This window comes from Bos taurus, chromosome 4, assembly GCF_002263795.3.
Source record: "Bos taurus isolate L1 Dominette 01449 registration number 42190680 breed Hereford chromosome 4, ARS-UCD2.0, whole genome shotgun sequence".
Lineage (NCBI taxonomy): Eukaryota > Metazoa > Chordata > Mammalia > Artiodactyla > Bovidae > Bos > Bos taurus.
Genome location: NC_037331.1, coordinates 43,751,570 through 43,769,396, shown reverse-complemented (window position 1 = coordinate 43,769,396; position 17,827 = coordinate 43,751,570). Strand labels below are relative to the sequence as shown.

The window sequence follows — 17,827 nt, the reverse complement described above, 5'->3', positions numbered from 1 at the left end:
GGCACGCACTCGCACATTCTATTCTATTAAGCTCTAATGCTTCAGAGAACCACAAAATGCTCATTTCATCACCTGAGCTCCTACTGATCATAGAGGTGGCATAAGAAGCCATGACTAGGAGAATAAAACAATGAATCTCTGTGACCAGCTACAGCAAACCCAGATCACAGGCACTGACTGGTAGCCTGTGCTCAAAACAGAGCCAGTAATCAGAAGAGCCATCATGAGTTATGGAGCACACACAACCAGAGTTCAAAGCAAGTCTTGAATCACATAAAAAACAGAGGCCAAAGTAAGGCACGGAATCAAGAATCAAGACAAGAATTCAGAATCATACATATGGAGCACCACACTGTCCACTGGTCATTTGAGTGGATCTAGTTGCAGCAAGAATAGTATGTGTTAACAGCAGGTAGATGAGTTCCAGCCTTCCCTTCCATACCAGCAGCCTCCCAGAGACTGGTAACAAAACATGCCACTCATTTTTCCCACTATGCATTAGTTGGGCTTCAGGAGGAAAGCCAGACTAATTATAGACTAAATAAAGAACTTCCATTTTCTCTTTGCGTCTGAACTGTAGTGTGAGTTAAACTTCTACCCTGTTACATTAGCTATTGGCTGGACTTCAAGCGGAATTAAAGGGCAAAGCAAATGTGAAATTACGCTGGGAATGTCCAGCTAGTCAGAGAAGTAATAGGAGACAAAATTAAAAGAAAAGAACACACATTGTTTCCTTTTTACAACTTTATTAACATATAATTCACATACTGTACAATTCACCTATTTAAAGTATATAATTTAATGGCTTTTAGTATATTAACAAACTTGTATATCTATTACCACAATCAATTTTAGAATGTTTCATTATACCAAAAAGAAACCCCACCCCTGGGCAACCACTAATCGACTTCCTATCTGTAGAGAATTGCCTACGTGGAAATTCCACACAGAATCGCACAATGTGTGGTCCTTTATGCCTGGCTTCTTTCACTCAGCCTCTTTTCAAGGTTATCCATTCTGTAGCATGTATCACTACTTTATTCCTATTAATTGCTGAATAACATTCCACATTTTATTTATCTATTCATTAGTTAATGATTATTTAGTTTTTTTTCTACTTTTTGGCTCTTCTGAATAATACTGCAAAGAACATTCATGTACCAGCATAAGCTCCAGTGTGGACATATATTTTCATTTCTCTTCTGTATACCTAGAAGTGGAATTGTTTAATCACATGGTAACTCTATGTTTAACTATTTGACAAACTGCCAGACTGTTTTCCAAAGCAGCTGTACCATTTTTCATTCCCACGGCAGTACAGAAGGGTTCCAGTTTCTCTATACTCTTGTCAGTAGCTGCTTTTATTAATATCTGTCTTCTTCATTGTAACATTCTATCCCCTATATTAAATCTTAAACAGACCTTTTGGATCTTTGGGTCTGGTAACTGAACCAGCTCCCTGGTTAGAGGAGCCCACTTACAAAAGGTAAAAGGCTGAACACACATATGCCAATGAGCAAGCAGGAAAGAAAAGGCCAATGTCAGGGCACCCAGTCCCTTCTGAGTATAAACACAAAGGAGGACTTCCCTGGTGGTCCAATGGTTAAAAATATGCCTGCCTATGCAGGGGTCACAGGTTCCATCCCTGGTCCAGGAAGATTCCACATGCCTCGGAGCAACTAGGCCTCTCTGCCACAACTACTGAGCCCACACTCTAGAGCCTGCCAGAGCTGGCGACAAGAGAAGCCACTGCAATGAGAAGCCCGTGCACCGCAACTAGAGAGTAGCCCCTGCTCACCCCAACTAGAGAAAGCCCATGCACAGCAATGAGGACCCATCACAGCAATGAGGACTGAGCACAGCCAAAAAAAAAAAAACACAAGGCCTGGCATTGACACTGCTTCTAACTGAACTTATTCAAGGCATGGCAAGGGCAGGATATGTAGGTAAGATATGAACAAAGGTTGAAACATCATTTGAAAATTAACTGGGTGGGGGAACATGGAGCCAAAGTTATCTTCTCTCCTCCACTCTCACTTGGATTTTTCCACCAGACAGTACACATTGAGTACATATTTGGGAGTTCTTCTCTACCTTTAAAGTTATATGATTCCATGATTTTTTTCCTGAAGTACAATTTAAACTGAATGCACTATGTATCTCTTTTATAAACAGAAGCCTTAATCTTAAGGCTCAGTTGAAATGCTTTTCATGTTTATTTAAAAACATTTTTACCTTTGATGATCCTGAATCTTGTTATAGTAACTTTAGCATTAGTATTTCCTGGAAGTCACTAAAAGTTCCTGAAAGTTAACCCAAGAGAAAAAGGTGAATATGGTTAAAAGGGAAAAACTAAGAAGCACATAGATTACTTATTTAGCTAGCAAGAGAACTGTGTTCTTTCATACCTGAGAATCTTGCTTCCAATATAATGACCAATGATTTCCAATATAATGATCACATCTGAAAATACAGGAAAAAAATTATAAGGATGGAGGATTCAAAATAAGGAGGACTGATTCCAAATACAATACTAACTGGTCAAATAAGAAGATATTATTATTAGAAGAGAGTGTTACACATGTTCTTCCTTACTTAATGTGGAAGGAAATCACAATGAATATGTGGCTCAGAAGGCACCTTCTGGGCCCTAGCGTTACTGGTTCTTCAAGTCAACAGAAATTTGTTGTGTATCTGCTATGAGCCTGAAACTCTGCTAGCTTTGCCAAAATAAATAAGACAGAGTCTCCGCTGGCAAAAAGCAGCAGAGGGCTTGGCCTCTGCCACACAGATGCAAACACATTATTCAGCTGCAGTACCCTGGGACCATCCTACAGCTCTGACAGGAAAGACACAGAGTGGAAATTCTGAAGAAGGGTGATTTACAGTAACCTCAGCTACAGTGAGAGGCGAACAGGATACGGATGGCAAAGGAGCAGGGGACATGCCAGTGAACTCAGCCTCATCAATAACACGAAGGATGTCACCAAGCAGAGACAGGCAGAGGACGTTCGTGAAAATACTAGTGGGAGAGCAAATGTCTGGAGATTTATAAGGTGTACCCACATACAACTGCCAATAGTCAATCACTTTCTGGTCTACAGACATAGTATCCTCATATGGTTTCAACTAACACAAAATAATCCCCACTGGTGTGTTGGGTGAATGTTTAGGAGAACTAGTTACGAAAGTAGTTGGGGTCAGAGTAGAAAGGCCTTGAATTGCCTTCTAAGTTTCAACTTTGTCCCACATGTGATGGAGGCAGTCAATTCACAAAAAGAACTCTAAACAAATGGTCAATAAATTTATTTTTAAATATTTAAAGAATTTTGGATTTAAAAGAAAACTATGTATCATTTTCAGTACCACAAATTTAAAAAAGTTAATAATATTCAGTGCTAATAAGGTCTCAAGGAAAACAGGATGCTCCCACACACTGCTGTATGTGTAAACTGGAATAATATTTCTGGAAGGCAATCAGAATACCCTTTGACCAAGCATTTCACTCATAGAACTTTATCTTAGAGAAACAGTCAAGGGTATTAACTGAAACAAGAAAAAACATTTTGCCACCAGGATATACTTAATGTCCAACAACAGCAAGTTGGTTAAATGAATCATGAATCAGCCTTATAAGTGAACAGTATACAACTACTTTAAATATTCAGAGGAACATGGAAATGCTCACAAAATTTCTGTTATATGAAAAAATTAGGATATAAAATGTTATATGTATCAGACCTCTTAAGAGCTAGGTTAAGACTAAATTAGTTTCAGAGCTGCTATTTAGCCATATGACCTTGAACATGTAACCTGTCCTCTCTGCAGCTCAGTTTCATCATCTGTAAACTCGAAATTATACCAGTATATAATATACATAAAGCACTTTGAAATCTGCCTGGCACACAGTAAGCACTATCCGAAGCTAGTTATTGCTAATATCTAAGAGTCAGTTATTGTTAGTATCTAAGAGTTAGTTATTATTAACATCATTAGTGCTCATTGCCAGGAAATTAATTCAACTTTTAAACTAATTTAAGAAGTAAAGGTGGGAAGACAAACCACGGGGCAAGAACCACACCCAACACACCCTGCAGAGCTGTTCCTGTGAAGTCATCACGGCAGCTGCCAAGCACTGACCCCATGGCTTGCACTGCCAAGTCTTCAGATGCCGGACACTGCACACTGCCCCAGAACAGCTGTCTCTGCTGCCACTGGAAACCGGATGCAGCTGCCATCACTGCTGTGCCCTGGCCAGAACGGATTCTGCGTCATCCCTGCTGCTTTGAGTCACCAGGTCCTGAATCAAAGCCTAGAGGATGCATCTGCTTGGCTGCACCAAGTCCTCAGTTCCCAGCTGTAAGGGAGATTGAGCAAAGGAGCATTTTGTCATATAGAAAAGGCAGATTCTACTTTGTAAGTCAGGGGATTCAATACACTTAGCAAATTTTTACACTGGGAAACAAAAGAAAGCTGTAAACAATCCTTTTAGGGTTTGAAAAACACAGATATAAACTGAACATACATTTACAATATAGAAACAACTAAAAGGAAATACATATATATTAATATATCTCAAAGTATTAATGACCATGTAGCTGATTTGAATTTTTTATTTTCTGACTCTGTAACTTTCCAAATCTTCTATGACACAGAAAAGATCTTTTTTCTTTTCAAGCAAGACTAGGCAATATTTGATCTCTATTTTTGAAAGAGAATTGAGCCTCAGATCTGGCCATGGGCTGGGAAGTGGGAACTAGGTCAGGTGGCCACTGTCGGCCTAGAGGAGGGCCTTGTTTATCAAAGTGCAGTCAATACAGCAGCACCATCAGCTTGATTCAGAAGCATATTAGAAATGCAGAATCTCAGGTCCCCACCCTGATCTACTGAAAGCAAAGAAGAGGATGGTTAAAATGATATTCTAAAAGTATAAGTAGCAAGACTTGACACCTGACAATGTGAAAAAAAAAAAAGAGTCACAAATGATTACAATACTTGGAAACAGTTACAAACTTGGAAGAATGTAGAGTCATTAACAGAAACGGATTACTGGAATAGGAAAGAGTTTCAAAGGAAAAAGGTAAATGTGATTTTAGATATGAGAGGTTTGAGAACTTGAAAGATGGCCAGATGGATGTAACCATCCTGGACAATGTAGAACTGGGAGCCAATAAGAAATGTCAAGATTGGGGACTTCTCTGTGGTCCAATGGCTAGGACTCTGAACTTCCAATGCAGGGGGCCCAGGTTCTATCCCTGGTCAGGGAACTAGATCCCACATGCTGTGACTAAAGATCCCGTGTGCCACAACTGGGACCCAGCACAGCCAAATAAATACACAAACAAATTTTTAAAAAAAGAAAAGAAATGTCAAGATTGGACTTTCATATTTGAGAGCAATCTAAAAAAGGAGGTAACAGAAGCCATAAAAATAGATAAGAGCATGCCAAGCAAGAGAAGAAATCCAAGCAAGAGTCTTTGTTAATATCTGTATCTTGGAAATAGGAGAGAAACAGAAGTCAGAAAATGAATGGCCAAAATTAAGATCATTGGGAAATTACAGAGCCAAAGAAAACAAAGGACATCAGGATGGAGGGGACACATGTACACCTATGGCTGATTCATACTGATGTATGGCAAAAACCATCACAATACTATAAAGTAACTACCCTTCAATTAAAATAAATAAATATTTTTTTTAAAAAAGAAAAAAAATGAACAGGTAAAAAAAAAAGAAAACAAAGGGCAGATGTTTCATTATAATTCAATTCTTCTCTCCTTTTATGACAAATTAGGAGTGGTTTACATAGTTATACTTACATTAGACTTGACAGTGATAGATTAAAGGAGATCTTAATTCTTGAGACATAGAATGTCCAAAATACTTGGAAAAGAACACTGATGCTTTGGATGTTATAGTCATAGGTCATATCATCAGGAGATATTCAAAGCTTCTGTGTCATTTTAAAAAAGTTTTTAATGAAAACTTTGTAATTTTTCAAGTAAGTGCTGCAAATCAAGTAAGACCATGACTCATCTTTGTTTTATTCATCCATTCATTGAGCAAACATTTATTGAGCACTTACTAAGAGCCAGGCACTCTTCTGGGTTTCGAGGATACAGCAGTTAACAAAATAGGCAAAAAAAACCTTTGCACTCCTGGGACTTACAAGGAGGGGAAGATAGATAATAAACAAAAGAAATAAGTAAACATATTGTTATGTTATTCAGTAATAACTGTTAGAAAAGTAAGGAACATAGGAGTGGGGTGAGAATTGGAATTTTAAGAGATGACAAGGAAGTTGCCACTAAGGTGAACAGACCTGAAGGAGGTGAGGAAACCACTCCTGTAGATACCTGAGGGAAGCATCTTTCAGGTCAAGGCTGAAGTGGATCTGGGGGTCAAGAAGGACTGAGGCAGGAAAAGAAGACTGAGGAGTAAAGGCCATCGGATGTTTCTGAACATATAAGTGGCATTATTTGACTTGGATGTTAACAGAATCGTTTAACTGCTATTTTATGAACAGATTGAAGCTGGAAAACCAGATAGGTGGCTATTGTGAATACCGAGGCAAGAATAATGGTGACTCAGACCAGGTACCTTTGACAGTTTTCTCTTTTCAAATAACTACCTTTTCTGTTTTTCTTCTAGTATGATGCAAGAGGGTGGAGAGATTGTGTGCATAGAAGGGAAAGGAGTACAGAACTCCCAATTATTCTAGTTATATAATTCCATATATTATATAGTTATAGTATATGGAATATAGTTACATAATTATAGTTATATAATAGTTATATATATATATATATATATATAAAACATATAGTTATATAATTCCACCAGGGCTTCCCTGGTGGCTCAGTGGTAAAGAATCCACCTGCCGATGCAGGAGACATGGGTTCGTCCCTGGTCTGGGAAGATTCCACATGCCACAGAGCAACTAAGCCCGAGTGCAACAACTGTTGAGCCTGTGCTCCAGAGCCTGGGCGCCAACGATGGAGCCCGTGTGCCACAGCCACTGAGACCTGCACGCCCTGGAGTCTGCGCGTCACAACACGGGAGCCACCATGATGGGAAGCTGTACATGTGCGGCAACTAGAGCGTGCCCCTGCTCGCTGCAGCGAGAGAAAAACCGGAACACCCGTGAAGACCCAGCACAGCCAGAAACAAATGATTAAATGTTAGGTAGTTAGAATAGGAAAAAGGAGTCCAACGTGGTGGTGGCTAAAAGACAAAGAAAGGGAAAAATCCGCGAAAAACAGAGCAAAAGAAAATCCACAGACCTGAGTAGGAACCTAAGGTGAAACAAACACGCCCCCTTCCTGGCTGGGCCTAATTTGCATTGGACAGGCTCGAGGGGAGGAAACAAAACCTATAAAAAGAAGGAGCCAAGGCGGTTTGAGTCCTCTCCTCTGGGGTCGGCCCTCACCTGGTCGGCCAGCCCTCACGCCTCCAGGGTGTACTGTTCTTTGCTTACTGAATAAAACTCTGAGCCATAACCGAGCTATATACACTGGTCTGCAGTTTCAAATCTTTGTTGCAGCAAGACAGAACCAAGGAAACTACACACTTTCCCAATATTAAATAAATAAATAAAATTTTTTAAATTATATAATTTCACATTTATCTTCAGCCACACAGAACAAAATGTATATACAATTTAAACATTTAAATTTAACTTAAACATGTAATATGTTTAAATAAGTAAATCTTTTAAATTATTACAATTTCAAGGAAATGTTTTAAAAAATAAAACTAAACCAAAAACCATTATCATCACCCTGTCAATAAATTTATATTTAGGCCAAGGTAGTAATAACGCTGGGCATTATGCCGGGGATTAACAATGCAAAATGCTGGGCTGGATGAAGCACAAGCTGGAATCAAGATTGCCAGAGGAAATATCAATAACCTCAGATTTGCAGATGATACTACCCAAAGTGAAAAGGAATTAAAAAGCCTCTTGATGAAAGTGAACAAAGAAAGTGAAAAAGCTGGCTTAAAACTCAACATTCAAAAAACTAAATCATGGTATCCAGTCCCATCACTTCATGGCAAATAGATGGGAAAACAACGGAAACAGTGACAGACTTGATTTTCTTGGGCTTCAAAATCACTGCAGATGGTGACAGTAGCCATGAAATTAAAAGAAATGCTTGCTCATTGGAAGAAAAGCTATGACCAACCTAGACAGCATATTAAAAAGCAAAGACATTACTTTGCCAACAAAGGTCTGTCTAGTCAAAGCTATGGTTTTTCCACTAGTCATGTATGGATGTGAGAGTTGGACCATAAAGAAAGCTGAGTGCTGAAGAATTGATTCTTTCGAACTGTGGTGTTGGAGAAGACTCTTGAGTGTCCCGTGGACTGCAAGGAGATCCAATCAGTCCATCATAAAGGAGATCAGTTCTGAATATTCACTGGAAGGACTGATGCTGAAGCTGAAGTTCCAATACTTTAGCCACTTGATGTGAAGAACTGACTCATTTGAAAAGACCCCGATGCTGGGAAAGATTGAAGGCAGAAGGAGAAGCAGATGACAGAGGATGAGATGGTTGGATGGTATCACTGACTCAATGGACATGAGATTGAGCATAGTTTGGGAATTGGTGATGGACAGGGAACCCTGGTGTTCATAGGGTCGCAAAGAGTTGGACACAACTGAGCAACTAAACTGAAGTGAATAATAAAAGAACTTGACAAGTTATTTTAAAGACATGAGAAATATTTTTGAAATGTAGAGTCATTAAATAATGACTAGTTCTAAAAGATGTCATTTTAAAGTTTCCACTCTGTAATGCTGTAATTAAAAGCGAAATGAACATGAGATCTAGAGAGTACACACAAAGACCTGGGTCACCTCAGGACACACAATTTGCCTCTTCTACAGATCTAAGCCCAAAGGCTTCATTTATTTGCTAAAGATTAAAAGGATAAAGTGATTTTTTTTTCTTGCTTTAAAATAAAAAGGCAACTAAGTCAAGTCAAACATTGACTCAGAAGGAGAAGAGCTGTGGACACTTAGTATTATCCTAGATGTGTGGAGTGGTTATTGTTTACAAAGCACTCTCACTACCATTACCTCATTTGATCCTCACAATAGACCCATTAGTAACATTGTTCTTAATTTACAAATAAAGAAACCCAGACTAGGAGAGTTCAGGGGACTGGTCCAAGAGTATGCAACTAATTGGCAGTACTAGAGCTGGGATTCTTTACCATCTGAATCAAGAAAAAGAAACGCAAGAAGGCAAAGTGGTTATCTGAGGAGTCTTTACAAATAGCATAATAATGAAGAGAAGCGAAAAGCAAGAGAGAGAAAGGTACATCAATTAAAATGCAAAGTTCCAAAAAATAGCTAGAAGAGACAAGAAGGTCTTCTTCAGTGAATAATGGTTAATAATAGAAGAAAACAATAAAAAAGTGAAAGACTAGAGATCTCTTAAGGAAAACTGGAAACATCAAGTGAGCATTTCACCCAAAGATGGACACAATAAAGGACAAAAATGGTAGAGACCTAGTAGACACTGAAGAGATCAAGAAGAGATGGAAAGAATACATGGAAGAACTGTAGAAAAAAAGATCTTCATGAATAGGATTATTACAATGGTGTGGTTAGTCTCCAAGAGCCAGACATTCTGAAGTGTGAAGTCAAGTGGGCCTTAAGAAGCACTGCTGTTAATAAAACTAGTGGATGCAATGAAATTCCAGCAGAACTATTCAAATCCCTAAAGGATGATGCCATCAAGGTTTTGCATTCATTATATCAGCAAATCTGGAAGACCCAGCAGTGGCCACAGGGCTGGAAAAGGTCAATCCTCATTCCAATTCCCAAGAAGGGCAGTGCGAAAGAATGTGCTAACCATCAGACAATTGCACTGATCTCCCATGCTAGTAAGATCATGCTTAAAATTTTGTATGCTAGGCTTCAGCATTATATGAACCAAACTTCCAGATGTTCAAGCTGTGTTTAGAAAAGAAAGAAGAACTAGAGATCAAATTGCCAACATTTTCTGGATTAGAGAAAGCAAGGGAATTTCAAAAACATCTACCTCTGTTTCATCGACTACACTAAGGCCTTTGACTGCTTGGATCGTGACAAACTGTGGAAAGTTCTTAGAGAGATGGGAATAGCAGACCATCTTACTTGTCTCCTGAGAAACCTGAATGTGGGTCAAGAAGCAACAGTTAGGCCTTGCAGATGCCGCCACCCCAGAGCCTCCCATGCTGTCTAGCCATGGTCAACCCCACAGTGTTCTTCGACATCGCTGTTGATGGTGAGCCCTTGGGCTGCGTCTCTTTCAAGCTGTTTGCAAAGTTCCAAAGACAGCAGAAGACTTCCATGCTCTGAGCACTGGGAAGAAAGGATTTGGTTATAAAGGTTTCTGCTTTCACAGAATAATTCCGGGATTTATGTGCCAGGGTGGTGACTCCGCATGCCATAATGGTACTGGTGGCAAGCCCATCTATGGCGAGAAATTTGATGATGAGAATTTCATTCTGAAGCATACAGGTCCTGGCATCTTGTCCACGGCAAATGCTGGCCCCAACACAAACGGTTCCCAGTTTTTCATCTGCACTGCCAAGACTGAGTGGTTGGATGGCAAGCATGTGGTCTTGGGCAAGATGAAAGAGGGCATGGATATTATGGAAACCATGGAGCGCTTTGGGTCCAGGAATGGCAAGACCAGCAGGAAAATCACCATTACTGACTGTGGACAAATCTAATAAATTTTACTTGTGTTTTACTTAACCACCAGACCATTCCTTCTGTAGCCCAGGAGAGCACCCCTTCACCCCCATCTGCTCCAAATATCCTATAATCTTTGTGCTTTTGCTATAGTTCTTTGGGTTCTATATTTTCCTTATCTCCCTCCAAGTTTAGCTGGATTGCAAAGTTAAATTTATGATTATGAAATAAAAACTAAACAATTAAAAAAAAAAAGAAGAAGCAACAGTTAGAACCCTGTATGGAACAACTGATTGGTTCAAGATGGAGAAAGGAGTATGACAGGGCTATCTGCTGTCATTCTGTTTGTTTAACGTATATGCTGAGCACATCATGAGAAATGCTGGGCTGGATAGGTTATGAGCTGGAATCAAGATAGGAGAGAGAATCATCAACAACCTCAGATATCCAGGTGATATCACTTTAAATGGCAGAAAGTGAAGAGGAACTAAAGAGCCTCTTGATGAGGGTGAAGGAGGAGAGTGAAAGAGCCAGCTTAAGACTAAATACTAAAAAAAAATAAGATCACGGCATCCGCCCCCATTACTGCATGGCAAATAGAAGGGGAAAAGGTGGAAGCAGTGACAGATTTCTTCTTGGGCTCCAAAATCACTGTGGATGGTGACTGCAGCCATGAAATCAGAAGACAAATGCTTCTTGGCAGGAAAGTGATGACAAACCTAGACAGTATGTTGAAGAGCAGAGACATTACTCTGCCAGCAAAGGTTCATAAAATCAAGGCTATGGTCTTCCAAGTGGTCACATACAGCTGTGAGAGACAGACTGTAAAGAAGTCAGAATGCCAAAGAATTGATGTCTTCGTACTGTTGTGCTGGAGAAGGCTTCTGAAAGTCCTATGGACAGCAAGGAGATAAAACCAGTCAATCTTAATGGAGATCAACCCTGAATATTCACTGGAAGGACTGATCCTGAAGCTGAAGCTCCATTATTTTGGTCTCTGATGCACACAGAAGAGTCATTGGAAAAGGCCCTGATGCTGGAAAAGATCGAGGGCATCAGAGGATGAAATGGCTGGATGGTATCACAAATGCAATGAACGTGAACTTGGGCAAATTCTGGGAGATAGTGAAGGACAGTGACACCTGGCATGCTGCAGTCCATGGGGTCGCAAAGAGTTGGACATGACTGGGTGACTGAACAACAACAGAGCTGGGAACGGAACCCTCACTTCCTAGCTCTTTCTAATTCACCAACTTGTGTTTTCTCCTGATATAAAATTGGGAAAGAGAAAGTTTTCCCTGTGCAAGAATTATCAGGTCAACAAAACCAAAGGTGCAGAGCAGTATCTATGGAGAAGTACCAGTTTGGGAATAATTGCCTTATGATAGATTTTATTGTGGGGACACGATTTGAGGTTAGAGAAGCCAAGGAACAGAGGTTTATTAAGTCAAACACTGGTTCTTTAAAGATTCAGGGGCTGGATGCCATTTAGGCATAACACGGTCTTCTCCCCACACCCACCCCCTTTTATAGTTGGCTTGCTCTCCTAGTCTGCTCTTTGGCACCTCCACCAGAGGGCAGGCAGAGCAGGAAGAAGAGCATTGGTAACCTGCTTGATCAAAGAGTTGGAAGAAGAAAACTTAAGACCACTACCTCAACTTAGAGTTTTGGAGTCTTTCTAGATTTCAGTTATGAATGGAAACTTTGCCACCACAGAATAAACAATGCAGCAAAATGATCAGAACTGGAGACCAGGATTGCATTGCGTGCAGTCGCTTCAGTCATGTCTGACTCTTTGCAACCCCATGGACTGTAGCTCACCAGGCTCCTTTGTCCATGGGATTCTCCAGGCAAGAATGCTGGAGTGGGTTGCTATGCCTTCCTCCAGGGGATCTTGCTGATCCAGGGAATGAATCCACGGCTTTTATGTCTCCTGCATTGGCAGTCAAATTCTACCACCTATGTTTCTCTATATTTTCACTCTGATTTTTCTGAATGATCAATATAAAGTGTTAAATCATTAAAAATATAACAAAAAAATGTGTACAAATAGACAGGCAATAAACAAGAATAGAAAATTCACAAAAGGAATTCAACTGGCAATGAATATCAGAAAATATTCCATTCCACAGGCAATTAAAGAAATACACACTTAAAGTAAGAAACTGCCACCTTTCTTCTGTCAAGTTAATGAATATTAAAAATTATAATTATGTGCAAGGGTATGGTGAGACAGGCATTTTCATATATGATTAGTACAAATGAAAAGTTGGTACCATCTTTCTGGAGAGAAATCTAACCGTATAGAGAGATTAATCTGACAGAAGAAAATCAGAGAAATTTCCTACTACTCAAGTTGGAACTAAAATCTGGTTCTTTTTCCTCTAATCAAGTGAGTCCTTACATGGACAATACAGAATCATGATATATGATAAAACAAAAAGCAAGCTTTATGCCACCTCTAGCCCTTGGCTGACTCAGTGGGATGGAAAGATGAGAACCTCTACCCCGAGAGAGAGAAAGGTCTGTAACTGTCACCACTCCAGCAACAGAGGCAGAGCATCCTGACAGTGGAGAGAACTGGGAGCATCTGGATGTCTCTCAAGATCACAGGGGCTGCCTCAGACACATAGGAGAGGAAAGCAGTGCTTTCTCTAGGTTTTAGAAGGTGTAACACATCACGCTGACCTGCAGCCTATTGCGCCAGGCTGCCCTGGAGAGACAGAGAGAGTCAGGGGGAGACTGATCTTTTTATGGCACTATCCAGCATCCGAGGGTCTTATCAACAATGGTCAGACTTGCAGTTGGCCACTACTACACCTTCAAATTACATTGCAAAAAGACAGTTGTGGTCTTAAAGGTCACATACAACATTTGTCCCTAAATGCGAACTATTGTACCATAACAGAGTTCCTTGATCTTGTTTATAAATTAATACCTGCTAGATTCATTTAATGGAGAAGACAATGGCACCCCACTCCAGTACTCTTGCCTGGAAAATCCCATGGACGGAAAAGCCTGGTGGACTTCAGCCCAACAGGCTCTTCCGTCCATGGGATTGCGAAGAGTTGGACATGACTGAGTGACTTCACTTTCACTTTTCACTTTCATGCATTGGAGAAGGAAATGGCAACCCACTCCAGTGTGTTCTTGCCTGGAGAATCCCAAGGACGGTGGTGCCTGGTGGGCTGCCGTCTATGGGGTTGCACAGAGTCAGACATGACTGAAGTGACTTAGCAGCGGATTCATTTAATAGAATAGAGATCCTGATGGTGAATAGAAGAAGTCTCATTATAGCACAAATCTGCTTGGGAGACCTAAGCCCCATAAAAAGAGTTTCTCCTGAGTTCTAAGTATACATTCACTATAGTTTATAATATGGAGAAACTGAAAGCAGCTTAAATGTCTGATCAAGAGTGTGGTAGGTGCCTATTAACTATTTTATAAAATGGAAAATGCTTATGAAAAAGAAGTGAAGATGCAGAATACAGAGGTTCTAGCTGAGGGTAAGTGACTCCCTCCTGTCTTTCCCACTGAATGGAGATATAACGTGGACAGAATAAACGACTGCTCTAAAATGAAATACAGTAGTCAGGTTGGAAAAGAAGATGAGAATGTGAAATCCTGCTAAATCAGCAGGGAGTTTCCTGTGTTTTGTTTTCTTTTTTTCCCTCCCAGTATCTCCTAGTCTGGACTTGGGGAAGACTGAAACCAGAACTGGGACCTGGTCCTGGACAGAGAGACTCCAGAAGCCTCTAGTTCTGGCCCAAGAAAAAGAAAGAGGATCTCTAATGCTCAAAGAAGACAGAAGAAATCACCTAGTGTTTTAATTTTTTTTTTCCATTTCTTTTTTTCCCATTTTAGACTCCAAGTAATCTAGGAGTATCAGTGGTGGCAGCTGTCACTGTGACAGAAGAAGGGATAACAGTGCCTGAAACTCTGATGGAAAGGATGTTTATTGAGAAGAGAAACCAGTGTGGGGCTCCAGGGAGGGTAATCATGGTACCAGAATTGTAACTGTGGACATGACATTGGCAAATTGCCTGTGAGAAGATACCATGTGGATATGTCACAGGTAGCTAGAAACGTAAATCTAGAACTCAGAAAAGAGGTCTGGGGCAGAATTATAAGTTCGTGAATCATCTGCATTTACAAGTTATTTAAAGCTAAATACCCTAGACATTTTCTCCTATTTGAATGACAGTTAATTACTGAGATTTTCTTGCAGCATTCTTCAGTATTTGCTTCACTGCCAAAGTGAAAAATAAGACCATTTATTACAATACTAAAGATGGATTCTCTCCAACCACTGAAAAAAGGACATAGGGTTTTATTTGGTCCCAAGATTTGGTGCCTGGCTCCTAGAACAGCAGTGTTTAAGACTCTGCTTGCAACATCCCTAAAATAACTTTGAAAAACTTTATATTCTCTAATATCTTTTAAAATTTGCATATATTTTTTCATCAAATTTAAATAATGGCAAAAGATATGATTCAGAGTATCATAACTATTGATATGTTTCTTTTAATTGACCATTTAAAATTATTTATTTATTCATTTCTTTTTGTTTTGGCTGTGCTAGGTCTTTGTTGCTGCTCAGACTTTGTTCTCTACTTCCAGTGCACAAGCTTCTCTTGTTGCAGATCACAGGCTCTAGGACACACAGGCTTCAGGAGTTGCAGCATGTGGGCTCAGTAGTTGCGGTTCCCCGGGTCTAGAGCACAGACCCAACAGCTATAGCACACAGGTTTGTTGCTTCTCAGCATGTGGGATCTTCCTGGATCAAGGACTGAACCCGTGTCTTCTGCATTGGCAGGTGGATTCTTTACCAATGAGCCATCAGGGAAGCCCTTATGCCATGTTTTGATGTTTGAAAATCTTTGATTGATCACTATCAATTTTTTTTCAATAACAATCTGAATGCAAATTGATATATTCTCTGGTTCTATAAAGCTGTGTTACTTCTTCTTTTGTATTTAATTACCATTACAGTTAATAAACAGATTAAAATGATCAAAGAACATAAACAACACAAATAACTGTTAAATGTGCAAAGTTAAAATTTTATTATAAATATATGCTTTAATGAGATAATGGGTCTTTTTTTGTGTGTATGAATTCAAGATTCTGTTATTTATTTACTACTCCAATAAAGGTATGATAAGCATGTTATTTAATTAGCTTTTCTAATATTAAAGTTACACATCTTATGGTTTGCATGGTTAGTTGCTCAGTCATGTCTGACTCTTTGCAACCCCATGGACTGTAGCCCACAAGGCTCCTCTGTCCATGGGGATTCTCCAGGCAAGAATACTGGAGTCGGTTGCCATGCCCTCCTCCAGCAAATCTTCCCAATCCAGGGATCGAACCCAAGTCTCCTGCTTTACAGGTGAACAGGTGGGTTTTTCACCATCTGAGCCACCAGGGAAGCCTTCTTTATGGTTTCAACAGCATCAAATTGCCCTAGAAGACATATAACAAAGTATTACATGCCTTCCCCCCACTTCCCATTTTCAACAGGCAACTACTTCTATTTTTACCTCCATATGTCCAAATAACATACTTATATTGCTACTTGTTGATTAAAAAAGTTTTAATCATTATTTATTGATACTCCCTGGAAGCAGATGAGGTTTCACTTTTTAAAGCTGAAATACAGTTAGTGTACAATATCATGTTGATTTCAGGTATACTGCATAGTGATTTGACATTTGCATACATTATAAAATGATTACCATGATAAATCTAGGAATCATCTTTCTCCACATAAAATTATTACAGTATTAGTGACTATATACCTAATTCTGAATATTGCATCCCTGTGGCTTATTGATTTTATAACTGGAGATTTGTACCTCTTAATCTCCTTCACCTATTTTGCCACCCTCTATACACCCTGAGGAGCTTCCCTGTGGCTCAGTGGTAAAGAATCTGCCTGCAATGCAGGAGACCCAGGTTAAATCCCTGGGTCGGGAAGATCCTCTGGAGAAGAAAATGGCAATCCACTCCAGTATTCTTGCCTGGGAGATCCCATGGACAGAGGACCCTGGTGGGCTACCGTACATGGGGTCAGAGTCAGAAAAGATTTAGTGACTAAACCACCAGCACCACTACCACCACCTACCATGAAGGGGCCTTTCTTCAATTAGTGTATGAGTTTGTGGCAGCAGAGGATGAGATGGTTAGATAGCATCACCGACTCAATGGACAAGAATTCGAATACTTACCTGGCAGGGGAGATACCATGATCACGAAGGTGGTTTTCCCAGGGCGAGGCTTATCCATTGCACTCCGGATGTGCTGATCCCTGCGATTTCCCCAAATGTGGGAAACTCAACTGCATAATTTGTGGTAGTGGGGGACTGCGTTCGCGCTTTCCCCTGTAAAAAAAAAAAAGAATTCGAGCAAACTCTGCAAGGCAGTGAAGGACAGGGAAGCCCAGTGTGCCACAGTCCATGGGGTTGCAGAGTCAGATACAACTTAAGAGACTGTACAACAACATGCATCTATGGACTAATACTACATATTGCCAGAATTTAGATATATATTTTGTTCTTTTCTATTTTTTAAACTACTTAATTTATTTAACTGTGTCAGGAGTTAGTTGCAGCATGTGGGATCCAGTTTTCCAACCAAGGATGGAACCCAGGAGCCGTGCACAGGGAGTGTGGAGTCCCAGCCACTGGACCACTAGCGAAACTCTGAAAAAACTTATTCACATAAATCAGAAGATGGGACTGAAAGGAGTTTTATTATAGGAATAACCTACAATTATTTGAACCTCTAAGAGTTATATAATTACAATCACATAGTAATAGATAATTAAAAATTATCTTTAATGAGTCACCAACTGACCACTCAATTAATTTCTCCTTTAATTTTGTAGAAAGTAGTGAAAACTTCCGAGTTTCAAAAGGATTATTATAATTATTCCTCTTGCTTACTGTCCACAGCAATAATTTGAATTGCCTGGCACTTCAGAAGTTCCTCTACCCCAAGGCAAAGAGCTGTAACATCTCAGAGGGAGGGAAGTCTTTTTTTTCTTAATGTGGGAGGTGGAGGGGTGGAGATTATGCAAGCGGAGATGAGAAAGGAGAAAAGAGTGCAGTGAGGGGGTGTCCTGGAGCAGATCAGTTT

At 39.9% G+C, this 17,827-nt stretch overlaps 1 long non-coding RNA gene, 1 other non-coding gene and 1 pseudogene across 2 annotated transcripts in view; 2 read left to right on the top strand and 1 right to left on the bottom strand.

The window, feature by feature from the left end:
- LOC101904948 (uncharacterized) overlaps positions 1-2,677 on the bottom strand; it is a 42,997-nt gene extending 40,320 nt beyond the window's left edge. Inside the window, exons 1-2 of the long non-coding RNA XR_001499322.3 lie at positions 2,409-2,677; positions 2,236-2,303 (exon numbers count right to left, since the gene is read on the bottom strand). This is a non-coding gene — a long non-coding RNA (uncharacterized lncRNA). The remainder of the gene's footprint in view (positions 1-2,235; positions 2,304-2,408) is intronic.
- A 7,475-nt stretch (positions 2,678-10,152) lies between these two features.
- On the top strand, positions 10,153-10,794 carry LOC518557 (peptidyl-prolyl cis-trans isomerase A-like; annotated as a pseudogene).
- Positions 10,795-16,909: 6,115 nt separating this feature from the next.
- LOC112446509 (U1 spliceosomal RNA) lies at positions 16,910-17,073 on the top strand. Its single transcript, XR_003034518.1, has one exon. It is a non-coding gene; the product is annotated as a U1 spliceosomal RNA (small nuclear RNA).
- Positions 17,074-17,827: the final 754 nt, after the last annotated feature.